This window comes from Eschrichtius robustus, chromosome 3, assembly GCF_028021215.1.
Source record: "Eschrichtius robustus isolate mEscRob2 chromosome 3, mEscRob2.pri, whole genome shotgun sequence".
Classification (NCBI taxonomy): Eukaryota; Metazoa; Chordata; class Mammalia; order Artiodactyla; family Eschrichtiidae; genus Eschrichtius; species Eschrichtius robustus.
In genome coordinates this window covers 163,170,592-163,184,466 of record NC_090826.1, presented here as the reverse complement: position 1 = coordinate 163,184,466, position 13,875 = coordinate 163,170,592, and the positions used below count along the sequence as shown (strand labels likewise).

The following is a 13,875-nucleotide window of genomic DNA, read 5'->3' as shown; positions in this document are numbered from 1 at the left end:
AAAATCAGGCAAAGGCATTTCACAGACTGTAACATACTCACTTCTGGGTTCATTCTTGGTGTTTTTCACACTATACTCATGTTCTAAGAACTCCAATTTCCTTACGAAAGGTTATTAAACATTTTAGCTGCTGCTTAAAACAAATGGGCTACCGTGACTTTATTCTACACATCAAAACCTTACAATCCATCCTGTGTTCTTACCAACTGCATAACAGGCCATAAGCAAAGCAGGCCAAAAAGATTAAACCAGCATTGTTTGCACTCTCTTCCCCCCAACTTCCACCTTAATATCTGAATCTTAAGCTCTGGACTGGCTAATTTTAATTTTGTATCAGTAATTGCCATGCTTTTGACAAATCCCCTGAGCTACAAAATGGCCACTGCACAAATACAGCAAATAGAATTACCACTTCAAAGCTTAATTTTCCTTAGCTGTAAAACTGAACATCTATTTCACAAGAGTGAAATACAGAGGAATGGGACACACGAGGAATGACAGATTTTGATGGAATGATACCCGAACAGTCCCAATGCCATGTGCCAAACTTAGGGACCTCTATGGTGACTCTACTGTAGGATGATGAAAAATGAAGGCACTAAAAGGAGATTTCCACAATGCTTTCTTTTCCCAAACAGCAAAAAGAAAAAACTAGGAGTAATTTTTTTCTCATGCTTTCATTGTCACTCTTCCTGATGCTGTCTCTCTAAAATTAAAGGTGAAGTGGAATTATTCAGTGACTGGTCTGGTCCCTGTCTTGGCAGTTTTCATTATTCTGTGAGATTCTCTCCCTGAACAAACAGTGACTCATCCAGAGGTGGGTGTGGGCATCGAATTCTTCTGACACTCACGCCTCTGCTCAGCAGCCCCTTACTGCTTTCAAGTCAGGATGCCTATAGGCAAAGGAGAGTTAGAAAGAAGGCGGAAGATGATGATCTGCTAGGAACCGAAAGGTGGTGTTTATCCATTCACATTAGGATTCTTTGGGATGGTGGCAGAAGGACCAAGGAGTTGCTGTGGGTTCCCAGTCCAGATGCGGAGACAGAGAGGAGGAGTGACACTCAAAGGCAGCTCAGAAGAGGTAGTAGCCTGCTGGCTTTTTTTTTCCTTTTTCTTATCTCTACTATCCATGCCCACTTACCCTCCCTACACAGACCCTGCAGAGGAGGAAAGTGAGGGTCCTTGAAATTAAAGTATATGAAGGGCATTCCCAAGAACAGCAATCCAGCGCTTTACTCCCCTCTCTCTCTCCCTCTCTCTCTTTCTTATAACATCAAAATTTCACTGTATTACTGCATCATTCCCAAAGGCATATAAACATGCTATTATTTCTCCCACCTCGAAAAAGAAAACACAAGTCCTTCTCTTCATCCTTCTTACCCAGCCAGCTACTGCTCTGTTTCCTTGCTCATTTTTGCAGCAAAACTCGTGGAAAGTGTTGTCTATACTTGCTTTCTCTAGTTCATCTCCTCCCTTTGCCTATAAGCTCATTGCAGTCAGGCATGTGGCCCATAGCTCCTCTGAAACAGCTCTTGTCAAGGCCGTGAATGACCTCCACCATTGCTAAATGTCATGGTTCTCAGCCCCATCTTACCTGACCAATCAGAGCACTGACGATATCCTTCTACTTTTTTATACTTTCTTCTTTAGGTGCCAGGACATCTATGGTGACAGATGTTAACTAGACTTATTGTGGTGATCACTTTGCAATTTATACAAATATAAAAATCACGATGTACACCTGATGCTAATATAATGTTGTATGCCAATTATACCTCAATAAAACAAAACAACAACAAAAACACACTAAAACGATTCTACTCGGATATCCAATAGGTATCTTAAACTTGCATCTCTAAAGCTAAATTCCTGATCCTTTCCTAAAAAGCTGTATGCCTTTAGCTTTCCCTATTTCAGAAAATGGCAATTCCATCCTTACAATGGCTCAGACATCTTTGCCTCCTTTTTTTCTGAAACCAAACATCCAATCCATCAGGAAATCTGTTGGCCATAACTTTGAAATAGATCTATGATCTAACCCCTCTCACCACCTTTACTGATACTGTCTTGGTCTGAGCCACTAACCTCTCTTGCCTGGATTACTGCAGTAGTCTCCTAACTTGTCTCTCTTCTTCTGTTACCTTCCCTGCCACCTCCCACTGAACTGGCCCAGTCTATTTTCCACACAGTTGCCAGACTGATTCTTTTAAAACATAACCAGACAAGACCCTCCATTTTGCTTCTCATCTCATAGTAAAAGCCAAAGTAACTACAGTGGCCTATAAGGCCTTCCGTATATCTTCCCTCGTATCTCCCAGACCACCTTTCCTACTACTCTCTTCTTCAGTTACTCTGCTCCAGCCATAACAGCCTCCAAATACTCCTGGTACGCTCCCACCGCAGGGCCTTTGCACAGGCTCTTGCTTCAGCCTGGAATGCTCTGCCCTAGATAGAGATAGGCATACGGCTCCCTCCCTTACCTCCTTTAAATCTTCATTCAAATGATACCTTATCAATGAACCTAACCTGCACACCATAGCAGACTATAAGATGGCTGCACCAACATGTATCTCCTCCCACATGCTCTTCTATGACATGAAATTGACACTTCTCCATTGAGAGGTGGAATCTATTTTCCTTCCCTTCAATTTCAAGCAGAACTCTGAAATTGCCTTGACCAACAGAATATGGTGGGAATGATGTTGTACGGTCTCTTACTTTCTTCTTAAAACAGGTATATAAAATAAATATATTAGAAGAATTCTAGAATTTAGAACTCAGTAGAAATCACATTTTAGAGCCATATAGTGTATAAGAACATTTTATTTTAATTTTGACATCATCATAACCAACTATTTGATCTCTATTTTATATGTTCCAATTTCTTGGAAGTCAGCATCTTCTGATCTTTTTATATAGTACTTCAATGACACGCAGATAGGAGAAGGTTGAAGTACAGAAATCATTCATGTATAATTGTATTATTCAGTGACATAAAGGAGAAACAATCATGAAAGAATTGAAAAGGAAAAGACATTTGGGCTAGAAGTGTATTTTGTGTTATTAATGCCTTACACAAGTTCTTTCTTCATAAGGAAAGGGACAGATGAGTGGGTTGTCTTATAAGATTTTAAACAACAAAAAATTAACCTAAAAAGCTATTATAAGTAATATTCACTTGTCTCTTTCCTACCGTGGACAGTATCACATATTTCCTAGAGCAATTCATCCCTACACACATCTTTAAATACCCATGGGCTTCATTTAATTCTCTGAACCTTATTTCAAGAAAAAAAGGTGGCCTCTCTAGCAGGATGAAATTAATATTCACTAAACTCCTATAAAGAAAGTGATGCCATGCTAAAGCAGTATCAGACTGTGGGGAGAGGAGCAATGATGTGAACTTGGCAAGAATTTAAACCTGGTGAGCTCAGTTTTTTGCTCTGGGCTCTACCCTTTCTCTCCATTGCCTTACTCATCTCATACAGGAGACAATTATCCTAACACATCAGTGTGGTGTCATCTGAATTCAGGAATCAGTTTAGAATTGAGATGACCTTCACATGGGACCGTTCCTTGTTCTCATTGGCCAGATCTACCTGGATTTAAAAGAAAGAGGCAAATAATTATCTAGTAAATTTAATTGGTTTAGGTGGGAGAGAGTCTTAGGTCTCCATTATACAGATCAGAGGGGAAACTTATGGGGCTTTTCTGACTTTTCTTTTTTTTTTTTGCATTTGTGTGATAGACTATTTGACCTTGCATTTTCAGAATTACGGAGTGTTTAAATGGAAAGTGCTTCATTCTAAGTGCATCCCATGAGACTTAAGTTGGGGGTCTACCACCCTTAGTGTCTAAGGATTACTAATATATTGACCTAACAACATTTTCGGAATTATTAGCTTCATGAAGAATAGAACTTTCCTTAGGGAATACCAGGCAGGAATATCAGGCAGTACAGTTGTTTTTTAAGAATTCTCTATCCTTTAAAAAATTCTATGCACCATGTGTTGCTGACCACATCCTGAGAGCATTTCATCCTGTCTGAGGGTGGTGTTCGACTGTGAGATGCTTGGATAGGTGGGTAAAAGGTTTATAAAAATTAAGAGGTCATGCGAGCTCTACTAAATGGGACCCGGGTGATTGATTGGTGAGATATCAACTGAAAAATTGCTCAAGAGGAGGGCAGGGTAAGGCCCTCAGAACTGCCACATCTGCTGCCCAGAGAGGGTCCTGACCCAGGAGGGGGATGAGAGTGGTAAAATCACCACCGTCAGCGGGTAAAAGACAATCCAGGCTGCAATTTAATGTGACGGTGGCCGGGCTCCGATGGCTTATGTGCCATGATAAAATATTTCAATGCTCTGAGGATTAAGACCGTCTGATAATGAGCAATGACGTGACAGATCACAGCAGCTCCCAGGAAATCCATGGGGTCAGTGACACAGGGGTAGAAGAAAATAAAACAGATTATAAATAGGGAGGCTATATGACAAGAGCCAGTGGTCTGAGGCAAAGCTTCTGGAAACAATTAAGATATCCATCTATATGGAAAAAAATACCCGTTATGCTTCACTTTGAAATAACACCTATTTAAAAGTATTCTGGCACTGCCATGAAGCATGTTAGTCATTTTGGAAACTCTCCAAACAGGGAATAAAGAGCGTCCTCCTTCACCTTTCCATTTTCTAATTGGCTGTCACTGAGGTCATTTCCATGTCTCCAGAGACTGAAAAGCATATGGGTCTTGGGGTTTTTCTGATTTTTATGTAAATGATCCATTTCATTAGTGTAGGAAGATAATTCATGACATGACTTCAAATGTTTACTGCTAGGAGACAAAACATGGCTGACCGTTAACCTCAAACAATATTGTGTTAAAACACTACAGCCAGACACTATTATAATTTGAAAACGGATTGATTTTTGCAATTTACTGCACAGCATTAACCCATAGTGATAATCTCTATGAATTTGCCCTTATTCTTCTCTTAAAAATTTACCCATTCATCAAAGCTTCTACAAGTTGCCCTCATCAACTACTTCAGGCCTCAGCAATTGGTCTTGAGAGTCTATGTCTTATGTTGTAACACTTAATGAGATGCTGCTTTGCAGTGGGGTCTCTCCTTCTGAATGTCATTAGTGTTGCCTCCATCACTGAATTATTAACTCACTGAAGGTCCATACGTGTTTCCTTTCTTCTGCAGCTTATTTCCTGCCCCATAGCTTTGTACCTTTTTGCAAAGTGTGCACCCACTCAAGGCTTCTTAATTGATCTAGCCTTTGGAGTTACACCAACATACAAAGTCCCAAGACTATGTATCTGGAGTTCTAGAAATGCTTAGACCTTGGAATGTTTTACTCTTTCTAAAGCATTTTGCGCACATTGTCACATCCATCACACTCAGCCCTGTGAGGCAAGCAGAGAAAGTGTTTGTACCACAAATTACAGATTTAAAAAGCAATGAAGGCACAGAAGTTACCTGATTTTATCCACAGTCACAGGACTAGTGATCTTCATACCTAAGATCTAGGATTTGAGTTTTCTGCTTTAGACTCAGGGTCGGTCTACCACTTCATGCTGTTATGCAATTTGATAAATAGAAGCAGTTATTTTATTTTGTTTGGGCAATATAAAACCAAATGATAATCATTTGCCTAAAAATGAAGACAGAAAAAGCAGTTACATATTTTTTGTATGTAACTCAAATCAAATCATAGATAAGCATTTACCAATTACTGATCCGGTTGCTTGGCAACATACCTTCACATCACAGGAGGAAAATGTCTCAGCTGAGTGAGTCAGGTCATGCCCAGAATTAGGATGTGAAAGGCAAATTATATGAAAATGGTTTCTCTGTTCCTATAGTCCCAACCCGGAGGGAGTCCGTGCATGACAGTTACAATACAATAGCTACCACCACCAGGCACCATTCTATGTACCATCCTCCACCGCCTCATGCAGTCTCTCCCTCTACAGACACAAAAAGAATGCTGGAAGCTGCTTAGAATGCATCACAGTGTTCTGGAAACTCAATCAATCAATCAATATTTATTGAATGACAACTATATACAAAAGAACTATGCAATCCATAGGCTATGCATGTCACTCAAGTCATCTCTGAGTCACCCCGCAGCTGCTCTGTGTTCAAGAGTCTACTCCTAAATTGTGGCAACGAGAAGAATCCACACCACCCAACGTTACTCAGAACTTTCTATTGGCTCCCCAGCAGCCGAGAAAGAGAAGCTTGGAGAAGCTGGAAGCTTTTCCTGAACTGCACACCATTCACTCATGCCTAGAGGTACAAAAAAAGTAAAAAGCAAAATTTGAAAACCATACTGTTGGTGAATATTGCTAATCCATTCGTTTCTGGGTTTTTCATGGTCCAAGTGAGAATGTTATGGGTAAATGAAAATATGACTGAAGGCAAAAACAACGGGATGAAAAGGAGCCCATTCATAAACTATTTTTTTTTTTACAGAAGCTATTCAAGGTAAAATCTTCTCCTTTGCTGAAAGTCAGGTCCCTAGGAAAGTGTTTGCTGAGACAAGCTCCTTATGTGAAAATAGAAATACTTTCATACGCCCAATAAAGCGGGAGATATTTAATAATATTTAATAATAAAAGAATTAGCCATTGGCATGGAAGGCTAAACAAGAGTACAAAGCATGAATGTGTTATTTCCTGGCTGTGGAAATCTGGATTTTAGGAACACTAAATAAACACTGTGTCAGTGGCAGAATCTATGACCTGCCAAGGCCCTTCGTCTCCGTCTCTCTGATGCTCTGGTTTCTCAGGGCTCAGGTAAGTTTCCTCAGTGGCTACTGGGATTTGGAGCATTTTAAGAAAGACTCTTCCACTTGTCTTGCCAGGGGTTAAGCCCTTTCAGCTCATTATACAGCAGCTGCTCAGTACTCTGTGGTCTCCCAAGCTCTGCTCACCTCAGGCCGCGTGGCAGCGGGATACCAGACATCGCGGCTGATCTTGGCAGCTTCCTTTAATATTTCATGTGACGGGGGCTTTGAGGGAGCGCCTTCACTAATGGCCAAGACGCCATCTGCAGGAGGCTAGGTTCCAGGGCCCAAGAGGAGGTTCCCGACAAACTCCTAACGAAGTTAATCTCATCCAGGACTTGACAAGTTGGGGCTGCACTCTTTTGGCAGCCTGAGGACATGTGGGCCTTCTTTTTCTATTTCTGTGTGTCCAGCAAACCTAGTAAGTCAGACCCGAACACTGCCGAGACAACCAGCTCTGGTCAAGCCCTAGAGGAAAACACGTCAGAAACAGGGAAGTTCTGTCTCTGAGAATCAGTGACCTCAGAAAAATGCAACTTGCTTCAGGCTTCATCAATCTTTCATATTTTAAGAGAGAGCAGCTCACTCTTTCAAGGACACTGGAGGATCGAATAAAACAAAACTTATTCTCATTTGATGTGTAGTACAAAAGTCTAAAGGAACATACTGCTGATTTGTAAGCTGCCTTTGATGCCATGTGACATACACTTGAGCTCGTGACTCCATAGCTGTTAGCTTCTTTATTTCATTACTTGTCTCCGCGCAGACACGCAAGGCTACACTTTCTTCCTGCCTGCTGATCTGGCGCGGTAGACTCCAACTCCAACACTCCTAAGAACTTTACCGAGTAGGGAGAAAGCAGAACGGGCACAGAAGTCTGGAGGTGCGCCTCCAGGGCACTCTGCTTGAAGGGTGTTGACTACAGATGCCCTGGATAAGGCCACGTGAGGGTAAAGCACAGGGCAAGCACACTGCCCCATCCCTGTGGGACACAGCCTTGCCTGCTGTCTGACCTGGTGACAGTGGCCAGGCACCTGATTTGAGGACTCAGCCCCAGCTGCGCTCCAATTCTCCCCGCTCCTGATCCTGCTATATAGCCTGTGCCAAGCCCTGGTCTTGGTCTTCCCAGACTCCTAACCTGGCTTCCTGATCGCCTGCATCTTGGCTTCTGCTTGCCCAGCTTAACTTCAGCTTAGAAGCCGTCTACCCCAGCCTGGATGGATCTCCTTGTCTTTCTTCCTTATTTGCACTAAGGTCCTCATGCACTTTTCCCTGTGCCAACTGACCGTCTGGCCATCAGTCCCTTCTGACCAAATGCTCCCTGCTGCAGAGCTTTAGGTCCCTGGCCTGATCTGCCCAACCCAAGCCTGCTTAGTACCAGGGAAACCAGGGCGCTTCCAACCTCCTCCAGAGACAGACCTTTGCAAATTGGGCTCAGTGAATAAACTAAAGGAACTGTAGGGCTTCGCTGGTGGCGCAGTGGTTGAGAATCTGCCCGCCAATGCAGGGGACACGGGTTCGAGCCCTGGTCCGGGAAGATCCCACATGCCACGGAGCAACTAGGCCTGTGCACCACAACTACTGAGCCTGCGCTCTAGAGCCCATGAGCCACAACTACTGAAGCCCGTGCGCCTAGAGCCCGTGCTCCGCAACAAGAGAAGCCACCGCAATGAGAAGCCCGCGCACCGCAAAGAAGAGTAGCCTCCGCTCACCACAACTAGAGAAAGCCTGGGCGCAGCAACGAAGACCCAGCACAGCCACAAATAAATAAATGAAGTTAAAAAAGAAAAAAAAAGAACAGTAAACACCTGGGCCACCAGACCCAAGTCAGTGCAATTGTAAGTTTAAAAATCCATCTCCAAAAAGTTGGTTCAGGTTTTCTGTAGTTAATTGCTAGTACTGCTGTCTTTCACGAACATAAATAATTGAGAATTGGCTGGTCTTCTTGAATGGAATTGATAAAAACCATGTATCTACAATCTAGCTATTTCAGTTGCTTATAAATACAGAGAAAAAGACAATCATAGGCTAATTAAAGCCCATTCCTTGTGGAATGCCAGTGTCTGATTTTTCTGCAGAGAAACAATTGTCCATAATATATGTACCGATATCTACTACATTGCAAGAAATAGCCAACTAAAATTATGATTCCTTCAAGGAATACACATATTCTAGATAATTTGATTTCAAGAATCTAATGAATCTAATGTTCTTTTCATTACATCATGTGGCCTTTTAGATGCTAACGTCAGTAGTTTCTAGTCAAATCATTTATACATATGCTAATGTAATGTTCAAAGGAAGAAACTGCATGATCTACCGTAAACAGAGAGCCCATTTAAAAGCCAAGGGTAACCACTAATTCCCTAGTTTTCCTTAATATTTATCTTCCTTAGCTGTTTGGTAGAAAATTATCTTGAAAAGCATAAGAAACTGAAAAGCAGTTGTGTTGTTCACTTTCAATGTCTTAATTTTCAAAGAAACAGTGCTTTTCTCATTTTCCCCATGTTTTGATCATGTAAAATTAAAAACTGACATGAAATTACATACTTCAGATATAATTTGCTGCCTGAAGCAGCGAGCTGCTATCAAGGTGTGATGGCTAGAAATGGACAGCGTTTGCGAAGAAAACAAAGCCTTTAATCCATAACTCTTTGCTCAATACCTGTAGCTCTCTCAGAGCAAAGCTAATTAATTGTCAATGCTGGGTGACACACTCTGTGGTTTGGGGGCTTCTTGGTTAATTAAATTTGAATGGAAGTTTTGTTTGCTAATGGAAGTAATTTCTTTTTTCCCCTTTAATATCAATATTTCTTTTTATTTAACAAATTATTTAGTATAGTTGAAATATGAGGAAATCATTAAGTAAGTTATTTCCAAGAACAATTTGTAAGGAGTCTCTGCATTAAAAAAATATGAACCAGACACAGCAGTGGCTCAGAATGCCTGCCTCCATGCCCTCTATTGCAAGGCCAGGCAGCCCCAGATCCAGGGCAATCTTTTCGACTGTCGGTACCTCAGCAGCCCCACTAGAGGGAGAGAGGTAGAAACTCACAGCCCCGACTCTCCTATTTACTTTACTGGCAGGTCACTTGGGAGGGAGTCTGTGCAGATCCCTGAAAAACATGGCAACAGCACACTGCAATAGAGTGCACATTCAAAGGCTGTGAAGCAGAGGAAAGGAGGCAGCTTCTGTTTTCAATAAAGTCAAGAGCAGACGGCCTAGATGAGAGATTGCTCCAGAGCAGAACAACTTGTGAAAGTAGGAAGGATCTACAGCAATCATGGCCTATTAAGACTATAGGGGGTGGCAAAAAGGAAGGAAATTCTGACATGCGCTACAACATGGATGAACCTTAAGGACATTATGCTTAGGGAAAGAAGTCAGGCACAAAAAGACAAATACTGTATAATTCCTCTTGTATATGGTACCTAGAGTAGTCAAAGTCATAGAGACAGAAAGCAGAATGGTGGTTGCCAGGGACTGAGGGAAGCAGGGAATGGGGAGTTACCGTTTCATGTCTAGAGTCTCAGTTTTGCAAGATAAAGAGTTCTGGAGGTGGGTGTTGATGACGCTGCACGACAATGTGAACGGACTTAACACGACTGAACTGCACACTTAAAGATGGTTAAGATGGCTAAGGTTATGTGCACTTCACCACAGTACAAATTTTGTTTAGATATTAGAAAAAACAAAAAGGACTATAGGGGCTGGTTCGTTCCTGGGGTTCAGCACCAAAAAAAAAAAATCAACAAAACTATAGGGGTAATTCTTTTTGTGACTTTGCATCAAAGCTGCTAACAAAGACCTATGCCTTACTTTTTGATGCATGTACTTGCTTATTTGATTACTTCTGCACAAGCAAGGCAGTTATGCTATGAAGTAGCCTGGGAAGGGAACAGGAAGTGGGACTGGATGCCCATCTCCACCGCCAGGACGTGGACTCGACCACTAAGAACGGATGCTCTCCACCGCTCCCATTCCCCTACTGCACTTATTCTCTCTAACACTGTGCCTGGGATTGTTGGGGTCTGGACGTGCACGCGTGCGCGCGCGCGTGTGTGTGTGTGTGTGTGTGTGTGTATGTGTATGGAGCATGGGTAGGGAGGGAGAAGGCAAGAAGAATAATAAAGAAATTAAATAATATAGAATAATAAAAAAGATAATGCAGTGGATTCCTCCCAAGTAATTCACATCTCTCTCAGCTAAAGTCTTTATTACATTCTTCATAGTTACTTTTTTGTCTTGTAGTTAAAAAAAATATTTTTGAAAACAATTATCAAACAATTAACAGTTAAACTGGTATAAAAAATTATTTTGAAATAAATTGTAGGCAATAGAGAAATCTGTCAAAATACAACAAGGATTTAGTTCAAATTTCCTGGTTAACTCCGTAAAGAAACCTGAGCCACGTCAAACTGCACATTTAACTATTGTTTACTTCAGTAGGCCTATTATTTTTAGGTAGGTGAAATTTAAAATGGGTAAAGTTAAATTTCTTATGCTGTGGTTACTCTTAGTTATTAGAATCCTAAGTTAAGTGATCACCATTTTTGCAGAATTTGGAGCAGGATTACATTAAGCAACCATATAAGTTTAAAGTACTATCTCAACTTACTAACACATATTACAGCATTCCAGGCTCTTTCATGCCTATGATTTAAACAGGCCTCAAAGAGTCTCTGGGTGGAGAAAAGACTTATGTAAAGGAAGTCGTGTGATTCAATACATGCTCCAACAAACATTGATTTAGCATTAAGTACTTCAGTATTTCAGAGTTCCCTCAAGAGGCAGAAAGGAGAAACAGTCCAGAGTACAGATTGTGGAGCCAAGGTGGCTGGGTTCAACTCTTCCGTCTGACACTCATAGCTCTGCAACTTTCCTCAAGTTCCTTGACCTTCCTGTGCCACAGCTTCCTCAGCTGTAAAACGGGATGCAAGAGTGGCCACCTCGCGGGGTTGTTGTGAGATTTAAATGAATATACATATTCTTAGAACGTATGTCTTAGAACAATTCCTGGCCCATAGTAAACACCCAAGAAATGTCTGCTTGCTACAATTATTATTACAATAAAATATTAATATGAAAGCTATATCTAAATGTTTCTTTTTAGAGATCCTTTCCCATAAGCTTCTTAAAATATAAATCATAAGAAGCAAAGTAAAAGAGAGGCCTTGGCTTTAAGCCCTGCTACATTCTGAGTCAACTCAGAACACGGCCCACCAGGGCTTATTGCAACTGACTCTGTGATACTGAATCAGATGTGTTCAAGTCCTGGGCATCTTGAATGGAAGTTTTGGTTGTGCTGTTGGCTGGGAGGGCCTTATTTATAACAAAGAAAGGTCAGAAAAGAGGGCAATGTCAGTCGATAAATCGGGGTCTTCTACAACCTTAAATCAGATGTCAGGGAAATCTCCGTCAGTGCAGTTGCTTTGGCCTGAAAACCACCAGCTGAAACTAGATTCTTATATCAACCATGTGACAGAACGACCAGGGCAGGACAACGAATTTTCACCCTCCCCAAGACACATAAGGCAGTGTCCTGGGGGCACTTAGAAAAATCAATACATATGCAAACCCAAAATACTGTGTTAAGCAAACTAACGCAGTTGTTTAAACTGGCCCACAATTTAAACTGGGTGTAGCCAGTATCATTTTCCTTAATGCACTGGAAATAAGTTGTCTCTGCTGCACAAAGGCTGATAGAACCAGACTGCCATGTCTCTCACACCAGCCAGGCACCTGCCAGTGTGGTCCCCAGTCAAGATGAGGACTGGACCAAAAGCGTGACTTGCCAGACTGCTTTTTACAATTGGCTGTGATTACTGTGTCTTCCTCATAATACTAAAAGTTCCATAAAGTCAGGAGCCATGTCTGTCTTTCCCACAATTGTGTTCCCAACATTGCCTAGTCCATAGTGAGCATTCCATAAACATGTATGTAAGGATGGATGGGTGGATGGATGGACGGATAGATGGATGGATAAGTGGATGCATGGATGGATGGATGGACAGAGGTGGCCCAAAGTTAATGACACTAAAGAAGAAAGTCTGGCTTCCTGTCTTCCTGATAGGGCAGCCCTATGGTCCTCATATGCTTCCCAATAGAAAACTTTGGAAACATTGGTCTAGGTGGAGGTGATTTATATTTAAGGATTCCTCCAGCCCAGAGGTTCCGCAAGGCTATGCATTGGGGCATATTTTGATATCTTTACGTTTCTAAATATCTTCCAAAACAAGCTTGTCAGGTTACATTAACAGGTTCTTCATCATCTATGGGAAAGGTGATTCTTTTTATCTTTAGGGGAACTAAAATAAGGTTCTGTCTATTTCTTTTTAAAGGCTTTGGCACAGTCTAACCTGAGAATTCCCAGATTCACCAGTATCTTTGCTTCTTTGACTCTATACCCACACCCTCACTCATCCTGCTGTGTTCCCTAAGGAAAGGCATATGGTCAGAGCTGGTGCTTAATTATCTCCTGCTCCCACGTAAGTTTCATGCAGGGCTTTTGTTTATTTCATTTCTTGCCAATAATGGGGCCTGGTACACAGGAGGTGCTCAATAAACACTGTAGAACGAATGAATGAATAAATAGACTTTTGGGGGTTTGTTTTTACATTTTGCTTGCTTCTTAAATGATGATAATCCATGAAATATTTTGTGGAATGGGATTTTGCAAGCTATCATGTTCATATATTGTGTTCATTATTAGTCTGTGTCCAGCATTTGTTGTAGCAAGCCTTTGGTGGGGTGGGGGGGTGGTGGGGATGTTTCTGAAGTTGCCTGTTGATACAAATATCCTCACTGGGTTCTCATGAGTTAAAGGTTGTAGACTTCTGTTTCATAAGGTTAATTCCAAAGTCATTTGATTAGATGTTTCTTTTTTCCATTTCTGACCTTTAGAAAAGAAACCACTTGCTGCCAGACCAACAGGGGAGGGCTCTCTCTCTTTCCTCCAGAGGGGGCTCCAGGTCCACATTTCCTTGGCTTATCCCTGGGGTAGTTCTTCTGAGGCCAGATGCCTTTAAATACTGCTCACATTTATCGCTAACTAACTGATGAATCTTTGATTTTTTTAG

The 13,875-nt window shown here is 41.6% G+C and overlaps 1 protein-coding gene across 1 annotated transcript in view; it reads right to left on the bottom strand.

Moving 5' to 3' along the window:
- The window catches only part of KIF26B (kinesin family member 26B), a 479,220-nt gene that overhangs the window by 148,027 nt on the left and 317,318 nt on the right, over positions 1-13,875 (bottom strand). The window lies entirely within an intron of this gene.